The following is a 20,627-nucleotide window of genomic DNA, read 5'->3' as shown; positions in this document are numbered from 1 at the left end:
AGCAGCTCAGTTATGTTATGATGTTAGAGGCTATGCAAGGAATGCTTTAGTCCAGCGATATGCAGTTTTTATTGCGCCTTGCATTCAGCAGGAAGATCTTTAGCTTGAATCTGTGGCCTAGGTATTCACCTTGGTATTTCTTTTGGCACAAAGTGAAGGAGTATTTGAGATAAAATGCACAATGTGTTTCTTATGCTGTTATGAACAACTTGTTACTCTTTCTCATTAAGCTTCAGCCACTGCAGAAATATATAAATAAGGGCTGACTTCCTGTAAGACGTGTCCAAAGCTGGGACGGAATAAAAGGAGACACTTGTAAATGATAGTGCTATCGTTTGAGAAAGGGTAAGTTGAGACTGACTTTCATGCGTATTCACAGACCAAGCATCATAAAGATACCAGCATGATCTTCATTGCGGGCTTAGAGCCGTTATTAGCTTTTGAGAGGTAAGAGGATTTTGAGGGCTCGTTGGTCTAGGGGTATGATTCTCGCTTTGGGTGCGAGAGGTCCCGGGTTCAAATCCCGGACGAGCCCTTTTCTTGGTACTCTTTTCAAGTTGTTTTGAAGTTTGCGTTTCAAAACCAACATCAATTTTTTCTTTGCAGTAGTGGATAATTCTTTGCTAGAGTCTCATGCTTCAGCCCTGCCCAGTCGGAGCTAATACCAAACATCTGGTCTTGCATGGCATGTACGAGCGTTCAGCTAGGGATGTCGGGCAGGTTGCATGAAAGAAATCTAAAGCCAGAGGCCCATGGAATAGCCAGTTCGGAGCAGTTTCATTACAGAAAAATCAACTGTAGGTATCTGTTTCTGTAGTGTAGTGGTTATCACGTTCGCCTCACACGCGAAAGGTCCCCGGTTCGAAACCGGGCAGAAACAGTTGTTATATTGTGTTGGCTACAATGTTGATAGGTGCCGTTTTGCCATGGAATTGTCCAAGCCCTGAAGATTATTTCATGCAATCTCGTTCCAAGAAAGGGAATTCTCTCAAAACACTAAAGTAATCGGCGTGTGGATGTATCTGTGGTTTCTCAGACCTTGCTTTCAAAAGAGCCCTGCAATCGGTTCACTGCTCACCTAGAACAAGCATTAACATGGAGAATTGTTGGCACCAACAGGAATCTTATTTTAGTGGAGTGTTTCTGGCTTTGAGTGCAGAGGCCCTCGGCTCAATTCCAAGATGATCCTTCTCAGGGTGATGATACAAATGCATTGTCACCTTTACGTTTAATGTCAGAATCATTTATTTCCAGTTGGTGGTGTAAGAATGTTTGCAACAGTATGGCGATTTTTCCTAGCCATGCATGAATGAAAGCATATCACTCGCCTTTAGGTGTTTTTCTAATACATTGATATTTGCATCTTCCTTCCTAGCCTGCATGTTTGACTATCTTACAGGAAGCATGTAATAAGTATCACATCAGGGCCCTTCTTCTACTCAATTCACAACTGTTCTATCACGACATAGATAAGAAAGCTGCATCTGCTTTTGTTGTGTAGTGGTAATCAGGTTTACCTGACGTGTGAAAGCCCCATGCTTTGAAAGTACACAGTAACAAAGAAACCGATGACTTTTATAAAAAGGTGTCATGTGTGTCTCTTACTTTGCACAAAAAGTGCCAGAGATGACTTCATTTGCAGTCACTTGAAAAGTAGGGATTCTCCAATAAATGGTAAATGGTTGAAACAAATCTGAAGAAATGCATGACATACCTGTGTGTGTGTGTGTGTCTACGCATGTATGTATATATAGGGAGAGAGAGAGCGTCAATATAAACAGACTTTATTTCAATCAAGCTGTCTTTTCTATCCTTCAGGAGCAGAATGTTCTGATCATCAGCGCTCCAGAATGTAGTGTTTTCTTGGCAAGCATCACATATTGTGATGTTTTAGCTAAAAGTTCCATATCCTAGAGACTGATATATTCCTCTGTACTTGTACCTTGGGGATTCATCAAAACCTGGCATCATAAGCAGCTTTCTACTGCCACAGACTGGACAGCGAAACAATTTAAAATATCCCAGAAAAAGAAAATAAGCATGCTTAATCAGAGCTTTCTGGACAGGAAGGACATTTGAGCAAGTGAGGAATAAGCACTGCTTTTGTTAATTTGCATAGGCAGAATAGAGACTTCTGGGAAAAGGCCGAAATTACAGTCACAGAAAATGGCTGCATCTATAGAGAACGCTAAGAAGTGTTGGCAGCTTTTCCTCTGACCCTGGCCACTTTTACAAGCAATCCTATGATAGTCAGCAGGACCCACCCTAAAAAGGAAGGGGCATCCACTTGGACCCTTTCCACCTTTTCTAAATCTCGCCTGATCGAGCCCTGATCGAGCCGATAAGCACATGTCATTCTCATTTCAGAAAGGTATTGGTTAGCTTGCTGCTAGCAGCTCAGTTATGTTATGATGTTAGAGGCTATGCAAGGAATGCTTTAGTCCAGCGATATGCAGTTTTTATTGCGCCTTGCATTCAGCAGGAAGATCTTTAGCTTGAATCTGTGGCCTAGGTATTCACCTTGGTATTTTTTTTGGCACAAAGTGAAGCAGTATTTGAGAGAAAATGCACAATGTGTTTCTTATGTTGTTATGAACAACTTGTTACTCTTTCTCATTAAGCTTCAGCCACTGCAGAAATATATAAATAAGGGCTGACTTCCTGTAAGACGTGTCCAAAGCTGGGACGGAATAAAAGGAGACACTTGTAAATGATAGTGCTATCGTTTGAGAAAGGGTAAGTTGAGACTGACTTTCATGCGTATTCACAGACCAAGCATCATAAAGATACCAGCATGATCTTCATTGCGGGCTTAGAGCCGGTATTAGCTTTTGAGAGGTAAGAGGATTTTGAGGGCTCGTTGGTCTAGGGGTATGATTCTCGCTTTGGGTGCGAGAGGTCCCAGGTTCAAATCCCGGACGAGCCCTTTTCTTGGTACTCTTTTCAAGTTGTTTTGAAGTTTGCGTTTCAAAACCAACATCAATTTTTTCTTTGCAGTAGTGGATAATTCTTTGCTAGAGTCTCATGCTTCAGCCCTGCCCAGTCTGAGCTAATACCAAACATCTGGTCTTGCATGGCATGTACGAGCGTTCAGCTAGGGATGTCGGGCAGGTTGCATGAAAGAAATCTAAAGCCAGAGGCCCATGGAATAGCCAGTTCGGAGCAGTTTCATTACAGAAAAATCAACTGTAGGTATCTGTTTCTGTAGTGTAGTGGTTATCACGTTCGCCTCACACGCGAAAGGTCCCCGGTTCGAAACCGGGCAGAAACAGTTGTTATGTTGTGTTGGCTACAATGTTGATAGGTGCCGTTTTGCCATGGAATTGTCCAAGCCCTGAAGATTATTTCATGCAATCTCGTTCCAAGAAAGGGAATTCTCTCAAAACACTAAAGTAATCGGCGTGTGGATGTATCTGTTGGTTCTCAGACCTTGCTTTCAAAAGAGCCCTGCAATCGGTTCACTGCTCACCTAGAACAAGCATTAACATGGAGAATTGTTGGCACCAACAGGAATCTTATTTTAGTGGAGTGTTTCTGGCTTTGAGTGCAGAGGCCCTCGGCTCAATTCCAAGATGATCCTTCTCAGGGTGATGATACAAATGCATTGTCACCTTTACGTTTAATGTCAGAATCATTTATTTCCAGTTGGTGGTGTAAGAATGTTTGCAACAGTATGGCGATTTTTCCTAGCCATGCATGAATGAAAGCATATCACTCGCCTTTAGGTGTTTTTCTAATACATTGATATTTGCATCTTCCTTCCTAGCCTGCATGTTTGACTATCTTACAGGCTGCATGTAATAAGTATCACATCAGGGCCCTTCTTCTACTCAATTCACAACTGTTCTATCACGACATAGATAAGAAAGCTGCATCTGCTTTTGTTGTGTAGTGGTAATCAGGTTTACATGACGTGTGAAAGCCCCATGCTTTGAAAGTACACAGTAACAAAGAAACCGATGACTTTTATAAAAAGGTGTCATGTGTGTCTCTTACTTTGCACAAAAAGTGCCAGAGATGACTTCATTTGCAGTCACTTGAAAAGTAGGGATTCTCCAATAAATGGTAAATGGTTGAAACAAATCTGAAGAAATGCATGACATACCTGTGTGTGTGTGTGTATGCATGTATGTATATATAGGGAGAGAGAGAGCGTCAATATAAACAGACTTTATTTCAATCAAGCTGTCTTTTCTATCCTTCAGGAGCAGAATGTTCTGATCATCAGCGCTCCAGAATGTAGTGTTTTCTTGGCAAGCATCACATATTGTGATGTGTTAGCTAAAAGTTCCATATCCTAGAGACTGATATATTCCTCTGTACTTGTACCTTGGGGATTCATCAAAACCTGGCATCATAAGCAGCTTTCTACTGCCACAGACTGGACAGCGAAACAATTTAAAATATCCCAGAAAAAGAAAATAAGCATGCTTAATCAGAGCTTTCTGGACAGGAAGGACATTTGAGCAAGTGAGGAATAAGCACTGCTTTTGTTAATTTGCATAGGCAGAATAGAGACTTCTGGGAAAAGGCCGAAATTACAGTCACAGAAAATGGCTGCATCTATAGAGAACGCTAAGAAGTGTTGGCAGCTTTTCCTCTGACCCTGGCCACTTTTACAAGCAATCCTATGATAGTCAGCAGGACCCACCCTAAAAAGGAAGGGGCATCCACTTGGACCCTTTCCACCTTTTCTAAATCTCGCCTGATTGAGCACTGATTGAGCAGATAAGCACATGTCATTCTCATTTCAGAAAGGTATTGGTTAGCTTGCTGCTAGCAGCTCAGTTATGTTATGATGTTAGAGGCTATGCAAGGAATACTTTAGTCCAGCGATATGCAGTTTTTATTGCGCCTTGCATTCAGCAGGAAGATCTTTAGCTTGAATCTGTGGCCTAGGTATTCACCTTGGTATTTCTTTTGGCACAAAGTGAAGGAGTATTTAAGAGAAAATGCACAATGTGTTTCTTATGTTGTTATGAACAACTTGTTACTCTTTCTCATTAAGCTTCAGCCACTGAAGAAATATATAAATAAGGGCTGACTTCCTGTAAGACGTGTCCAAAGCTGGGACGGAATAAAAGGAGACACTTGTAAATGATAGTGCTATCGTTTGAGAAAGGGTAAGTTGAGACTGACTTTCATGCGTATTCACAGACCAAGCATCATAAAGATACCAGCATGATCTTCATTGCGGGCTTAGAGCCGGTATTAGCTTTTGAGAGGTAAGAGGATTTTGAGGGCTCGTTGGTCTAGGGGTATGATTCTTGCTTTGGGTGCGAGAGGTCCCGGGTTCAAATCCCGGACGAGCCCTTTTCTTGGTACTCTTTTCAAGTTGTTTTGAAGTTTGCGTTTCAAAACCAACATCAATTTTTTCTTTGCAGTAGTGGATAATTCTTTGCTAGAGTCTCATGCTTCAGCCCTGCCCAGTCTGAGCTAATACCAAACATCTGGTCTTGCATGGCATGTACGAGCGTTCAGCTAGGGATGTCGGGCAGGTTGCATGAAAGAAATCTAAAGCCAGAGGCCCATGGAATAGCCAGTTCGGAGCAGTTTCATTACAGAAAAATCAACTGTAGGTATCTGTTTCTGTAGTGTAGTGGTTATCACGTTCGCCTCACACGCGAAAGGTCCCCGGTTCGAAACCGGGCAGAAACAGTTGTTATATTGTGTTGGCTACAATGTTGATAGGTGCCGTTTTGCCATGGAATTGTCCAAGCCCTGAAGATTATTTCATGCAATCTCGTTCCAAGAAAGGGAATTCTCTCAAAACACTAAAGTAATCGGCGTGTGGATGTATCTGTTGGTTCTCAGACCTTGCTTTCAAAAGAGCCCTGCAATCGGTTCACTGCTCACCTAGAACAAGCATTAACATGGAGAATTGTTGGCACCAACAGGAATCTTATTTTAGTGGAGTGTTTCTGGCTTTGAGTGCAGAGGCCCTCGGCTCAATTCCAAGATGATCCTTCTCAAGGTGATGATACAAATGCATTGTCACCTTTACGTTTAATGTCAGAATCATTTATTTCCAGTTGGTGGTGTAAGAATGTTTGCAACAGTATGGCGATTTTTCCTAGCCATGCATGAATGAAAGCATATCACTCGCCTTTAGGTGTTTTTCTAATACATTGATATTTGCATCTTCCTTCTTAGCCTGCATGTTTGACTATCTTACAGGCTGCATGTAATAAGTATCACATCAGGGCCCTTCTTCTACTCAATTCACAACTGTTCTATCACGACATAGATAAGAAAGCTGCATCTGCTTTTGTTGTGTAGTGGTAATCAGGTTTACCTGACATGTGAAAGCCCCATGCTTTGAAAGTACACAGTAACAAAGAAACCGATGACTTTTATAAAAAGGTGTCATGTGTGTCTCTTACTTTGCACAAAAAGTGCCAGAGATGACTTCATTTGCAGTCACTTGAAAAGTAGGGATTCTCCAATAAATGGTAAATGGTTGAAACAAATCTGAAGAAATGCATGACATACCTGTGTGTGTGTGTGTATGCATGTATGTATATATAGGGAGAGAGAGAGCGTCAATATAAACAGACTTTATTTCAATCAAGCTGTCTTTTCTATCCTTCAGGAGCAGAATGTTCTGATCATCAGCGCTCCAGAATGTAGTGTTTTCTTGGCAAGCATCACATATTGTGATGTGTTAGCTAAAAGTTCCATATCCTAGAGACTGATATATTCCTCTGTACTTGTACCTTGGGGATTCATCAAAACCTGGCATCATAAGCAGCTTTCTACTGCCACAGACTGGACAGCGAAACAATTTAAAATATCCCAGAAAAAGAAAATAAGCATGCTTAATCAGAGCTTTCTGGACAGGAAGGACATTTGAGCAAGTGAGGAATAAGCACTGCTTTTGTTAATTTGCATAGGCAGAATAGAGACTTCTGGGAAAAGGCCGAAATTACAGTCACAGAAAATGGCTGCATCTATAGAGAACGCTAAGAAGTGTTGGCAGCTTTTCCTCTGACCCTGGCCACTTTTACAAGCAATCCTATGATAGTCAGCAGGACCCACCCTAAAAAGGAAGGGGCATCCACTTGGACCCTTTCCACCTTTTCTAAATCTCGCCTGATCGAGCACTGATTGAGCAGATAAGCACATGTAATTCTCATTTCAGAAAGGTATTGGTTAGCTTGCTGCTAGCAGCTCAGTTATGTTATGATGTTAGAGGCTAGGCAAGGAATGCTTTAGTCCAGCGATATGCAGTTTTTATTGCGCCTTGCATTCAGCAGGAAGATCTTTAGCTTGAATCTGTGGCCTAGGTATTCACCTTGGTATTTCTTTTGGCACAAAGTGAAGGAGTATTTGAGATAAAATGCACAATGTGTTTCTTATGCTGTTATGAACAACTTGTTACTCTTTCTCATTAAGCTTCAGCCACTGCAGAAATATATAAATAAGGGCTGACTTCCTGTAAGACGTGTCCAAAGCTGGGACGGAATAAAAGGAGACACTTGTAAATGATAGTGCTATCGTTTGAGAAAGGGTAAGTTGAGACTGACTTTCATGCGTATTCACAGACCAAGCATCATAAAGATACCAGCATGATCTTCATTGCGGGCTTAGAGCCGTTATTAGCTTTTGAGAGGTAAGAGGATTTTGAGGGCTCGTTGGTCTAGGGGTATGATTCTCGCTTTGGGTGCGAGAGGTCCCGGGTTCAAATCCCGGACGAGCCCTTTTCTTGGTACTCTTTTCAAGTTGTTTTGAAGTTTGCGTTTCAAAACCAACATCAATTTTTTCTTTGCAGTAGTGGATAATTCTTTGCTAGAGTCTCATGCTTCAGCCCTGCCCAGTCTGAGCTAATACCAAACATCTGGTCTTGCATGGCATGTACGAGCGTTCAGCTAGGGATGTCGGGCAGGTTGCATGAAAGAAATCTAAAGCCAGAGGCCCATGGAATAGCCAGTTCGGAGCAGTTTCATTACAGAAAAATCAACTGTAGGTATCTGTTTCTGTAGTGTAGTGGTTATCACGTTCGCCTCACACGCGAAAGGTCCCCGGTTCGAAACCGGGCAGAAACAGTTGTTATATTGTGTTGGCTACAATGTTGATAGGTGCCGTTTTGCCATGGAATTGTCCAAGCCCTGAAGATTATTTCATGCAATCTCGTTCCAAGAAAGGGAATTCTCTCAAAACACTAAAGTAATCGGCGTGTGGATGTATCTGTGGTTTCTCAGACCTTGCTTTCAAAAGAGCCCTGCAATCGGTTCACTGCTCACCTAGAACAAGCATTAACATGGAGAATTGTTGGCACCAACAGGAATCTTATTTTAGTGGAGTGTTTCTGGCTTTGAGTGCAGAGGCCCTCGGCTCAATTCCAAGATGATCCTTCTCAGGGTGATGATACAAATGCATTGTCACCTTTACGTTTAATGTCAGAATCATTTATTTCCAGTTGGTGGTGTAAGAATGTTTGCAACAGTATGGCGATTTTTCCTAGCCATGCATGAATGAAAGCATATCACTCGCCTTTAGGTGTTTTTCTAATACATTGATATTTGCATCTTCCTTCCTAGCCTGCATGTTTGACTATCTTACAGGAAGCATGTAATAAGTATCACATCAGGGCCCTTCTTCTACTCAATTCACAACTGTTCTATCACGACATAGATAAGAAAGCTGCATCTGCTTTTGTTGTGTAGTGGTAATCAGGTTTACCTGACGTGTGAAAGCCCCATGCTTTGAAAGTACACAGTAACAAAGAAACCGATGACTTTTATAAAAAGGTGTCATGTGTGTCTCTTACTTTGCACAAAAAGTGCCAGAGATGACTTCATTTGCAGTCACTTGAAAAGTAGGGATTCTCCAATAAATGGTAAATGGTTGAAACAAATCTGAAGAAATGCATGACATACCTGTGTGTGTGTGTGTGTCTACGCATGTATGTATATATAGGGAGAGAGAGAGCGTCAATATAAACAGACTTTATTTCAATCAAGCTGTCTTTTCTATCCTTCAGGAGCAGAATGTTCTGATCATCAGCGCTCCAGAATGTAGTGTTTTCTTGGCAAGCATCACATATTGTGATGTTTTAGCTAAAAGTTCCATATCCTAGAGACTGATATATTCCTCTGTACTTGTACCTTGGGGATTCATCAAAACCTGGCATCATAAGCAGCTTTCTACTGCCACAGACTGGACAGCGAAACAATTTAAAATATCCCAGAAAAAGAAAATAAGCATGCTTAATCAGAGCTTTCTGGACAGGAAGGACATTTGAGCAAGTGAGGAATAAGCACTGCTTTTGTTAATTTGCATAGGCAGAATAGAGACTTCTGGGAAAAGGCCGAAATTACAGTCACAGAAAATGGCTGCATCTATAGAGAACGCTAAGAAGTGTTGGCAGCTTTTCCTCTGACCCTGGCCACTTTTACAAGCAATCCTATGATAGTCAGCAGGACCCACCCTAAAAAGGAAGGGGCATCCACTTGGACCCTTTCCACCTTTTCTAAATCTCGCCTGATCGAGCCCTGATCGAGCCGATAAGCACATGTCATTCTCATTTCAGAAAGGTATTGGTTAGCTTGCTGCTAGCAGCTCAGTTATGTTATGATGTTAGAGGCTATGCAAGGAATGCTTTAGTCCAGCGATATGCAGTTTTTATTGCGCCTTGCATTCAGCAGGAAGATCTTTAGCTTGAATCTGTGGCCTAGGTATTCACCTTGGTATTTTTTTTGGCACAAAGTGAAGGAGTATTTGAGAGAAAATGCACAATGTGTTTCTTATGTTGTTATGAACAACTTGTTACTCTTTCTCATTAAGCTTCAGCCACTGCAGAAATATATAAATAAGGGCTGACTTCCTGTAAGACGTGTCCAAAGCTGGGACGGAATAAAAGGAGACACTTGTAAATGATAGTGCTATCGTTTGAGAAAGGGTAAGTTGAGACTGACTTTCATGCGTATTCACAGACCAAGCATCATAAAGATACCAGCATGATCTTCATTGCGGGCTTAGAGCCGGTATTAGCTTTTGAGAGGTAAGAGGATTTTGAGGGCTCGTTGGTCTAGGGGTATGATTCTCGCTTTGGGTGCGAGAGGTCCCAGGTTCAAATCCCGGACGAGCCCTTTTCTTGGTACTCTTTTCAAGTTGTTTTGAAGTTTGCGTTTCAAAACCAACATCAATTTTTTCTTTGCAGTAGTGGATAATTCTTTGCTAGAGTCTCATGCTTCAGCCCTGCCCAGTCTGAGCTAATACCAAACATCTGGTCTTGCATGGCATGTACGAGCGTTCAGCTAGGGATGTCGGGCAGGTTGCATGAAAGAAATCTAAAGCCAGAGGCCCATGGAATAGCCAGTTCGGAGCAGTTTCATTACAGAAAAATCAACTGTAGGTATCTGTTTCTGTAGTGTAGTGGTTATCACGTTCGCCTCACACGCGAAAGGTCCCCGGTTCGAAACCGGGCAGAAACAGTTGTTATGTTGTGTTGGCTACAATGTTGATAGGTGCCGTTTTGCCATGGAATTGTCCAAGCCCTGAAGATTATTTCATGCAATCTCGTTCCAAGAAAGGGAATTCTCTCAAAACACTAAAGTAATCGGCGTGTGGATGTATCTGTTGGTTCTCAGACCTTGCTTTCAAAAGAGCCCTGCAATCGGTTCACTGCTCACCTAGAACAAGCATTAACATGGAGAATTGTTGGCACCAACAGGAATCTTATTTTAGTGGAGTGTTTCTGGCTTTGAGTGCAGAGGCCCTCGGCTCAATTCCAAGATGATCCTTCTCAGGGTGATGATACAAATGCATTGTCACCTTTACGTTTAATGTCAGAATCATTTATTTCCAGTTGGTGGTGTAAGAATGTTTGCAACAGTATGGCGATTTTTCCTAGCCATGCATGAATGAAAGCATATCACTCGCCTTTAGGTGTTTTTCTAATACATTGATATTTGCATCTTCCTTCCTAGCCTGCATGTTTGACTATCTTACAGGCTGCATGTAATAAGTATCACATCAGGGCCCTTCTTCTACTCAATTCACAACTGTTCTATCACGACATAGATAAGAAAGCTGCATCTGCTTTTGTTGTGTAGTGGTAATCAGGTTTACCTGACGTGTGAAAGCCCCATGCTTTGAAAGTACACAGTAACAAAGAAACCGATGACTTTTATAAAAAGGTGTCATGTGTGTCTCTTACTTTGCACAAAAAGTGCCAGAGATGACTTCATTTGCAGTCACTTGAAAAGTAGGGATTCTCCAATAAATGGTAAATGGTTGAAACAAATCTGAAGAAATGCATGACATACCTGTGTGTGTGTGTGTATGCATGTATGTATATATAGGGAGAGAGAGAGCGTCAATATAAACAGACTTTATTTCAATCAAGCTGTCTTTTCTATCCTTCAGGAGCAGAATGTTCTGATCATCAGCGCTCCAGAATGTAGTGTTTTCTTGGCAAGCATCACATATTGTGATGTGTTAGCTAAAAGTTCCATATCCTAGAGACTGATATATTCCTCTGTACTTGTACCTTGGGGATTCATCAAAACCTGGCATCATAAGCAGCTTTCTACTGCCACAGACTGGACAGCGAAACAATTTAAAATATCCCAGAAAAAGAAAATAAGCATGCTTAATCAGAGCTTTCTGGACAGGAAGGACATTTGAGCAAGTGAGGAATAAGCACTGCTTTTGTTAATTTGCATAGGCAGAATAGAGACTTCTGGGAAAAGGCCGAAATTACAGTCACAGAAAATGGCTGCATCTATAGAGAACGCTAAGAAGTGTTGGCAGCTTTTCCTCTGACCCTGACCACTTTTACAAGCAATCCTATGATAGTCAGCAGGACCCACCCTAAAAAGGAAGGGGCATCCACTTGGACCCTTTCCACCTTTTCTAAATCTCGCCTGATTGAGCACTGATTGAGCAGATAAGCACATGTCATTCTCATTTCAGAAAGGTATTGGTTAGCTTGCTGCTAGCAGCTCAGTTATGTTATGATGTTAGAGGCTATGCAAGGAATGCTTTAGTCCAGCGATATGCAGTTTTTATTGCGCCTTGCCTTCACCAGGAAGATCTTTAGCTTGAATCTGTGGCCTAGGTATTCACCTTGGTATTTCTTTTGGCACAAAGTGAAGGAGTATTTGAGAGAAAATGCACAATGTGTTTCTTATGTTGTTATGAACAACTTGTTACTCTTTCTCATTAAGCTTCAGCCACTGCAGAAATATATAAATAAGGGCTGACTTCCTGTAAGACGTGTCCAAAGCTGGGACGGAATAAAAGGAGACACTTGATAGTGCTATCGTTTGAGAAAGGGTAAGTTGAGACTGACTTTCATGCGTATTCACAGACCAAGCATCATAAAGATACCAGCATGATCTTCATTGCGGGCTTAGAGCCGTTATTAGCTTTTGAGAGGTAAGAGGATTTTGAGGGCTCGTTGGTCTAGGGGTATGATTCTCGCTTTGGGTGCGAGAGGTCCCGGGTTCAAATCCCGGACGAGCCCTTTTCTTGGTACTCTTTTCAAGTTGTTTTGAAGTTTGCGTTTCAAAACCAACATCAATTTTTTCTTTGCAGTAGTGGATAATTCTTTGCTAGAGTCTCATGCTTCAGCCCTGCCCAGTCTGAGCTAATACCAAACATCTGGTCTTGCATGGCATGTACGAGCGTTCAGCTAGGGATGTCGGGCAGGTTGCATGAAAGAAATCTAAAGCCAGAGGCCCATGGAATAGCCAGTTCGGAGCAGTTTCATTACAGAAAAATCAACTGTAGGTATCTGTTTCTGTAGTGTAGTGGTTATCACGTTCGCCTCACACGCGAAAGGTCCCCGGTTCGAAACCGGGCAGAAACAGTTGTTATATTGTGTTGGCTACAATGTTGATAGGTGCCGTTTTGCCATGGAATTGTCCAAGCCCTGAAGATTATTTCATGCAATCTCGTTCCAAGAAAGGGAATTCTCTCAAAACACTAAAGTAATCGGCGTGTGGATGTATCTGTGGTTTCTCAGACCTTGCTTTCAAAAGAGCCCTGCAATCGGTTCACTGCTCACCTAGAACAAGCATTAACATGGAGAATTGTTGGCACCAACAGGAATCTTATTTTAGTGGAGTGTTTCTGGCTTTGAGTGCAGAGGCCCTCGGCTCAATTCCAAGATGATCCTTCTCAGGGTGATGATACAAATGCATTGTCACCTTTACGTTTAATGTCAGAATCATTTATTTCCAGTTGGTGGTGTAAGAATGTTTGCAACAGTATGGCGATTTTTCCTAGCCATGCATGAATGAAAGCATATCACTCGCCTTTAGGTGTTTTTCTAATACATTGATATTTGCATCTTCCTTCCTAGCCTGCATGTTTGACTATCTTACAGGAAGCATGTAATAAGTATCACATTAGGGCCCTTCTTCTACTCAATTCACAACTGTTCTATCACGACATAGATAAGAAAGCTGCATCTGCTTTTGTTGTGTAGTGGTAATCAGGTTTACCTGACGTGTGAAAGCCCCATGCTTTGAAAGTACACAGTAACAAAGAAACCGATGACTTTTATAAAAAGGTGTCATGTGTGTCTCTTACTTTGCACAAAAAGTGCCAGAGATGACTTCATTTGCAGTCACTTGAAAAGTAGGGATTCTCCAATAAATGGTAAATGGTTGAAACAAATCTGAAGAAATGCATGACATACCTGTGTGTGTGTGTGTGTGTATGCATGTATGTATATATAGGGAGAGAGAGAGCGTCAATATAAACAGACTTTATTTCAATCAAGCTGTCTTTTCTATCCTTCAGGAGCAGAATGTTCTGATCATCAGCGCTCCAGAATGTAGTGTTTTCTTGGCAAGCATCACATATTGTGATGTTTTAGCTAAAAGTTCCATATCCTAGAGACTGATATATTCCTCTGTACTTGTACCTTGGGGATTCATCAAAACCTGGCATCATAAGCAGCTTTCTACTGCCACAGACTGGACAGCGAAACAATTTAAAATATCCCAGAAAAAGAAAATAAGCATGCTTAATCAGAGCTTTCTGGACAGGAAGGACATTTGAGCAAGTGAGGAATAAGCACTGCTTTTGTTAATTTGCATAGGCAGAATAGAGACTTCTGGGAAAAGGCCGAAATTACAGTCACAGAAAATGGCTGCATCTATAGAGAACGCTAAGAAGTGTTGGCAGCTTTTCCTCTGACCCTGGCCACTTTTACAAGCAATCCTATGATAGTCAGCAGGACCCACCCTAAAAAGGAAGGGGCATCCACTTGGACCCTTTCCACCTTTTCTAAATCTCGCCTGATCGAGCACTGATTGAGCAGATAAGCACATGTCATTCTCATTTCAGAAAGGTATTGGTTAGCTTGCTGCTAGCAGCTCAGTTATGTTATGATGTTAGAGGCTATGCAAGGAATACTTTAGTCCAGCGATATGCAGTTTTTATTGCGCCTTGCATTCAGCAGGAAGATCTTTAGCTTGAATCTGTGGCCTAGGTATTCACCTTGGTATTTCTTTTGGCACAAAGTGAAGGAGTATTTAAGAGAAAATGCACAATGTGTTTCTTATGTTGTTATGAACAACTTGTTACTCTTTCTCATTAAGCTTCAGCCACTGAAGAAATATATAAATAAGGGCTGACTTCCTGTAAGACGTGTCCAAAGCTGGGACGGAATAAAAGGAGACACTTGTAAATGATAGTGCTATCGTTTGAGAAAGGGTAAGTTGAGACTGACTTTCATGCGTATTCACAGACCAAGCATCATAAAGATACCAGCATGATCTTCATTGCGGGCTTAGAGCCGGTATTAGCTTTTGAGAGGTAAGAGGATTTTGAGGGCTCGTTGGTCTAGGGGTATGATTCTTGCTTTGGGTGCGAGAGGTCCCGGGTTCAAATCCCGGACGAGCCCTTTTCTTGGTACTCTTTTCAAGTTGTTTTGAAGTTTGCGTTTCAAAACCAACATCAATTTTTTCTTTGCAGTAGTGGATAATTCTTTGCTAGAGTCTCATGCTTCAGCCCTGCCCAGTCTGAGCTAATACCAAACATCTGGTCTTGCATGGCATGTACGAGCGTTCAGCTAGGGATGTCGGGCAGGTTGCATGAAAGAAATCTAAAGCCAGAGGCCCATGGAATAGCCAGTTCGGAGCAGTTTCATTACAGAAAAATCAACTGTAGGTATCTGTTTCTGTAGTGTAGTGGTTATCACGTTCGCCTCACACGCGAAAGGTCCCCGGTTCGAAACCGGGCAGAAACAGTTGTTATATTGTGTTGGCTACAATGTTGATAGGTGCCGTTTTGCCATGGAATTGTCCAAGCCCTGAAGATTATTTCATGCAATCTCGTTCCAAGAAAGGGAATTCTCTCAAAACACTAAAGTAATCGGCGTGTGGATGTATCTGTTGGTTCTCAGACCTTGCTTTCAAAAGAGCCCTGCAATCGGTTCACTGCTCACCTAGAACAAGCATTAACATGGAGAATTGTTGGCACCAACAGGAATCTTATTTTAGTGGAGTGTTTCTGGCTTTGAGTGCAGAGGCCCTCGGCTCAATTCCAAGATGATCCTTCTCAAGGTGATGATACAAATGCATTGTCACCTTTACGTTTAATGTCAGAATCATTTATTTCCAGTTGGTGGTGTAAGAATGTTTGCAACAGTATGGCGATTTTTCCTAGCCATGCATGAATGAAAGCATATCACTCGCCTTTAGGTGTTTTTCTAATACATTGATATTTGCATCTTCCTTCTTAGCCTGCATGTTTGACTATCTTACAGGCTGCATGTAATAAGTATCACATCAGGGCCCTTCTTCTACTCAATTCACAACTGTTCTATCACGACATAGATAAGAAAGCTGCATCTGCTTTTGTTGTGTAGTGGTAATCAGGTTTACCTGACGTGTGAAAGCCCCATGCTTTGAAAGTACACAGTAACAAAGAAACCGATGACTTTTATAAAAAGGTGTCATGTGTGTCTCTTACTTTGCACAAAAAGTGCCAGAGATGACTTCATTTGCAGTCACTTGAAAAGTAGGGATTCTCCAATAAATGGTAAATGGTTGAAACAAATCTGAAGAAATGCATGACATACCTGTGTGTGTGTGTGTATGCATGTATGTATATATAGGGAGAGAGAGAGCGTCAATATAAACAGACTTTATTTCAATCAAGCTGTCTTTTCTATCCTTCAGGAGCAGAATGTTCTGATCATCAGCGCTCCAGAATGTAGTGTTTTCTTGGCAAGCATCACATATTGTGATGTGTTAGCTAAAAGTTCCATATCCTAGAGACTGATATATTCCTCTGTACTTGTACCTTGGGGATTCATCAAAACCTGGCATCATAAGCAGCTTTCTACTGCCACAGACTGGACAGCGAAACAATTTAAAATATCCCAGAAAAAGAAAATAAGCATGCTTAATCAGAGCTTTCTGGACAGGAAGGACATTTGAGCAAGTGAGGAATAAGCACTGCTTTTGTTAATTTGCATAGGCAGAATAGAGACTTCTGGGAAAAGGCCGAAATTACAGTCACAGAAAATGGCTGCATCTATAGAGAACGCTAAGAAGTGTTGGCAGCTTTTCCTCTGACTCTGGCCACTTTTACAAGCAATCCTATGATAGTCAGCAGGACCCACCCTAAAAAGGAAGGGGCATCCACTTGGACCCTTTCCACCTTTTCTAAATCTCGCCTGATCGAGCACTGATTGAGCAGATAAGCACATGTAATTCTCATTTCAGAAAGGTATTGGTTAGCTTGCTGCTAGCAGCTCAGTTATGTTATGATGTTAGAGGCTATGCAAGGAATGCTTTAGTCCAGCGATATGCAGTTTTTATTGCGCCTTGCATTCAGCAGGAAGATCTTTAGCTTGAATCTGTGGCCTAGGTATTCACCTTGGTATTTCTTTTGGCACAAAGTGAAGGAGTATTTAAGAGAAAATGCACAATGTGTTTCTTATGTTGTTATGAACAACTTGTTACTCTTTCTCATTAAGCTTCAGCCACTGAAGAAATATATAAATAAGGGCTGACTTCCTGTAAGACGTGTCCAAAGCTGGGACGGAATAAAAGGAGACACTTGTAAATGATAGTGCTATCGTTTGAGAAAGGGTAAGTTGAGACTGACTTTCATGCGTATTCACAGACCAAGCATCATAAAGATACCAGCATGATCTTCATTGCGGGCTTAGAGCCGGTATTAGCTTTTGAGAGGTAAGAGGATTTTGAGGGCTCGTTGGTCTAGGGGTATGATTCTCGCTTTGGGTGCGAGAGGTCCCGGGTTCAAATCCCAGACGAGCCCTTTTCTTGGTACTCTTTTCAAGTTGTTTTGAAGTTTGCGTTTCAAAACCAACATCAATTTTTTCTTTGCAGTAGTGGATAATTCTTTGCTAGAGTCTCATGCTTCAGCCCTGCCCAGTCTGAGCTAATACCAAACATCTGGTCTTGCATGGCATGTACGAGCGTTCAGCTAGGGATGTCGGGCAGGTTGCATGAAAGAAATCTAAAGCCAGAGGCCCATGGAATAGCCAGTTCGGAGCAGTTTCATTACAGAAAAATCAACTGTAGGTATCTGTTTCTGTAGTGTAGTGGTTATCACGTTCGCCTCACACGCGAAAGGTCCCCGGTTCGAAACCGGGCAGAAACAGTTGTTATATTGTGTTGGCTACAATGTTGATAGGTGCCGTTTTGCCATGGAATTGTCCAAGCCCTGAAGATTATTTCATGCAATCTCGTTCCAAGAAAGGGAATTCTCTCAAAACACTAAAGTAATCGGCGTGTGGATGTATCTGTTGGTTCTCAGACCTTGCTTTCAAAAGAGCCCTGCAATCGGTTCACTGCTCACCTAGAACAAGCATTAACATGGAGAATTGTTGGCACCAACAGGAATCTTATTTTAGTGGAGTGTTTCTGGCTTTGAGTGCAGAGGCCCTCGGCTCAATTCCAAGATGATCCTTCTCAAGGTGATGATACAAATGCATTGTCACCTTTACGTTTAATGTCAGAATCATTTATTTCCAGTTGGTGGTGTAAGAATGTTTGCAACAGTATGGCGATTTTTCCTAGCCATGCATGAATGAAAGCATATCACTCGCCTTTAGGTGTTTTTCTAATACATTGATATTTGCATCTTCCTTCCTAGCCTGCATGTTTGACTATCTTACAGGCTGCATGTAATAAGTATCACATCAGGGCCCTTCTTCTACTCAATTCACAACTGTTCTATCACGACATAGATAAGAAAGCTGCATCTGCTTTTGTTGTGTAGTGGTAATCAGGTTTACCTGACGTGTGAAAGCCCCATGCTTTGAAAGTACACAGTAACAAAGAAACCGATGACTTTTATAAAAAGGTGTCATGTGTGTCTCTTACTTTGCACAAAAAGTGCCAGAGATGACTTCATTTGCAGTCACTTGAAAAGTAGGGATTCTCCAATAAATGGTAAATGGTTGAAACAAATCTGAAGAAATGCATGACATACCTGTGTGTGTGTGTGTACGCATGTATGTATATATAGGGAGAGAGAGAGCGTCAATATAAACAGACTTTATTTCAATCAAGCTGTCTTTTCTATCCTTCAGGAGCAGAATGTTCTGATCATCAGCGCTCCAGAATGTAGTGTTTTCTTGGCAAGCATCACATATTGTGATGTTTTAGCTAAAAGTTCCATATCCTAGAGACTGATATATTCCTCTGTACTTGTACCTTGGGGATTCATCAAAACCTGGCATCATAAGCAGCTTTCTACTGCCACAGACTGGACAGCGAAACAATTTAAAATATCCCAGAAAAAGAAAATAAGCATGCTTAATCAGAGCTTTCTGGACAGGAAGGACATTTGAGCAAGTGAGGAATAAGCACTGCTTTTGTTAATTTGCATAGGCAGAATAGAGACTTCTGGGAAAAGGCCGAAATTACAGTCACAGAAAATGGCTGCATCTATAGAGAACGCTAAGAAGTGTTGGCAGCTTTTCCTCTGACCCTGGCCACTTTTACAAGCAATCCTATGATAGTCAGCAGGACCCACCCTAAAAAGGAAGGGGCATCCACTTGGACCCTTTCCACCTTTTCTAAATCTCGCCTGATCGAGCCCTGATCGAGCCGATAAGCACATGTCATTCTCATTTCAGAAAGGTATTGGTTAGCTTGCTGCTAGCAGCTCAGTTATGTTATGATGTTAGAGGCTATGCAAGGAATGCTTTAGTCCAGCGATATGCAGTTTTTATTGCGCCTTGCATTCAGCAGGAAGATCTTTAGCTTGAATCTGTGGCCTAGGTATTCACCTTGGTATTTTTTTGGGCACAAAGTGAAGGAGTATTTGAGAGAAAATGCACAATGTGTTTCTTATGTTGTTATGAACAACTTGTTACTCTTTCTCATTAAGCTTCAGCCACTGCAGAAATATATAAATAAGGGCTGACTTCCTGTAAGACGTGTCCAAAGCTGGGACGGAATAAAAGGAGACACTTGTAAATGATAGTGCTATCGTTTGAGAAAGGGTAAGTTGAGACTGACTTTCATGCGTATTCACAGACCAAGCATCATAAAGATACCAGCATGATCTTCATTGCGGGCTTAGAGCCGGTATTAGCTTTTGAGAGGTAAGAGGATTTTGAGGGCTCGTTGGTCTAGGGGTATGATTCTCGCTTTGGGTGCGAGAGGTCCCAGGTTCAAATCCCGGACGAGCCCTTTTCTTGGTACTCTTTTCAAGTTGTTTTGAAGTTTGCGTTTCAAAACCAACATCAATTTTTTCTTTGCAGTAGTGGATAATTCTTTGCTAGAGTCTCATGCTTCAGCCCTGCCCAGTCTGAGCTAATACCAAACATCTGGTCTTGCATGGCATGTACGAGCGTTCAGCTAGGGATGTCGGGCAGGTTGCATGAAAGAAATCTAAAGCCAGAGGCCCATGGAATAGCCAGTTCGGAGCAGTTTCATTACAGAAAAATCAACTGTAGGTATCTGTTTCTGTAATGTAGTGGTTATCACGTTCGCCTCACACGTGAAAGGTCCCCGGTTCGAAACCGGGCAGAAACAGTTGTTATATTGTGTTGGCTACAATGTTGATAGGTGCCGTTTTGCCATGGAATTGTCCAAGCCCTGAAGATTATTTCATGCAATCTCGTTCCAAGAAAGGGAATTCTCTCAAAACACTAAAGTAATCGGCGTGTGGATGTATCTGTTGGTTCTCAGACCTTGCTTTCAAAAGAGCCCTGCAATCGGTTCACTGCTCACCTAGAACAAGCATTAACATGGAGAATTGTTGGCACCAACAGGAATCTTATTTTAGTGGAGTGTTTCTGGCTTTGAGTGCAGAGGCCCTCGGCTCAATTCCAAGATGATCCTTCTCAAGGTGATGATACAAATGCATTGTCACCTTTACGTTTAATGTCAGAATCATTTATTTCCAGTTGGTGGTGTAAGAATGTTTGCAACAGTATGGCGATTTTTCCTAGCCATGCATGAATGAAAGCATATCACTCGCCTTTAGGTGTTTTTCTAATACATTGATATTTGCATCTTCCTTCTTAGCCTGCATGTTTGACTATCTTACAGGCTGCATGTAATAAGTATCACATCAGGGCCCTTCTTCTACTCAATTCACAACTGTTCTATCACGACATAGATAAGAAAGCTGCATCTGCTTTTGTTGTGTAGTGGTAATCAGGTTTACCTGACGTG

The 20,627-nt window shown here is 41.7% G+C and overlaps 11 non-coding genes across 11 annotated transcripts; all 11 read left to right on the top strand.

Annotated features, from left to right (window-relative positions):
- The first annotated feature begins 463 nt into the window (after positions 1 to 463).
- Positions 464 to 535, top strand: TRNAP-UGG (transfer RNA proline (anticodon UGG)). Its single transcript has one exon. It is a non-coding gene; the product is annotated as a tRNA-Pro (tRNA).
- Positions 536 to 807: 272 nt separating this feature from the next.
- Positions 808 to 880, top strand: TRNAV-CAC (transfer RNA valine (anticodon CAC)). The gene has a single exon. It is a non-coding gene; the product is annotated as a tRNA-Val (tRNA).
- Positions 881 to 3,198: 2,318 nt separating this feature from the next.
- Positions 3,199 to 3,271, top strand: TRNAV-CAC (transfer RNA valine (anticodon CAC)). The gene has a single exon. It is a non-coding gene; the product is annotated as a tRNA-Val (tRNA).
- Positions 3,272 to 5,585: 2,314 nt separating this feature from the next.
- TRNAV-CAC (transfer RNA valine (anticodon CAC)) lies at positions 5,586 to 5,658 on the top strand. The gene has a single exon. It is a non-coding gene; the product is annotated as a tRNA-Val (tRNA).
- A 1,970-nt stretch (positions 5,659 to 7,628) lies between these two features.
- On the top strand, positions 7,629 to 7,700 carry TRNAP-UGG (transfer RNA proline (anticodon UGG)). The gene has a single exon. It is a non-coding gene; the product is annotated as a tRNA-Pro (tRNA).
- A 272-nt stretch (positions 7,701 to 7,972) lies between these two features.
- Positions 7,973 to 8,045, top strand: TRNAV-CAC (transfer RNA valine (anticodon CAC)). Its single transcript has one exon. It is a non-coding gene; the product is annotated as a tRNA-Val (tRNA).
- A 2,318-nt stretch (positions 8,046 to 10,363) lies between these two features.
- Positions 10,364 to 10,436, top strand: TRNAV-CAC (transfer RNA valine (anticodon CAC)). The gene has a single exon. It is a non-coding gene; the product is annotated as a tRNA-Val (tRNA).
- A 1,964-nt stretch (positions 10,437 to 12,400) lies between these two features.
- On the top strand, positions 12,401 to 12,472 carry TRNAP-UGG (transfer RNA proline (anticodon UGG)). The gene has a single exon. It is a non-coding gene; the product is annotated as a tRNA-Pro (tRNA).
- Positions 12,473 to 12,744: 272 nt separating this feature from the next.
- TRNAV-CAC (transfer RNA valine (anticodon CAC)) lies at positions 12,745 to 12,817 on the top strand. Its single transcript has one exon. It is a non-coding gene; the product is annotated as a tRNA-Val (tRNA).
- Positions 12,818 to 15,135: 2,318 nt separating this feature from the next.
- TRNAV-CAC (transfer RNA valine (anticodon CAC)) lies at positions 15,136 to 15,208 on the top strand. Its single transcript has one exon. It is a non-coding gene; the product is annotated as a tRNA-Val (tRNA).
- Positions 15,209 to 17,522: 2,314 nt separating this feature from the next.
- TRNAV-CAC (transfer RNA valine (anticodon CAC)) lies at positions 17,523 to 17,595 on the top strand. Its single transcript has one exon. It is a non-coding gene; the product is annotated as a tRNA-Val (tRNA).
- The last annotated feature ends 3,032 nt before the right edge of the window (positions 17,596 to 20,627 follow it).

The sequence above is a fragment of the Triturus cristatus genome, chromosome 8 (genome assembly GCF_964204655.1).
Source record: "Triturus cristatus chromosome 8, aTriCri1.1, whole genome shotgun sequence".
Taxonomy (NCBI): domain Eukaryota; kingdom Metazoa; phylum Chordata; class Amphibia; order Caudata; family Salamandridae; genus Triturus; species Triturus cristatus.
Note: the sequence above shows the minus strand (reverse complement) of the source record. Positions and strands in the feature narration are given on the sequence as shown.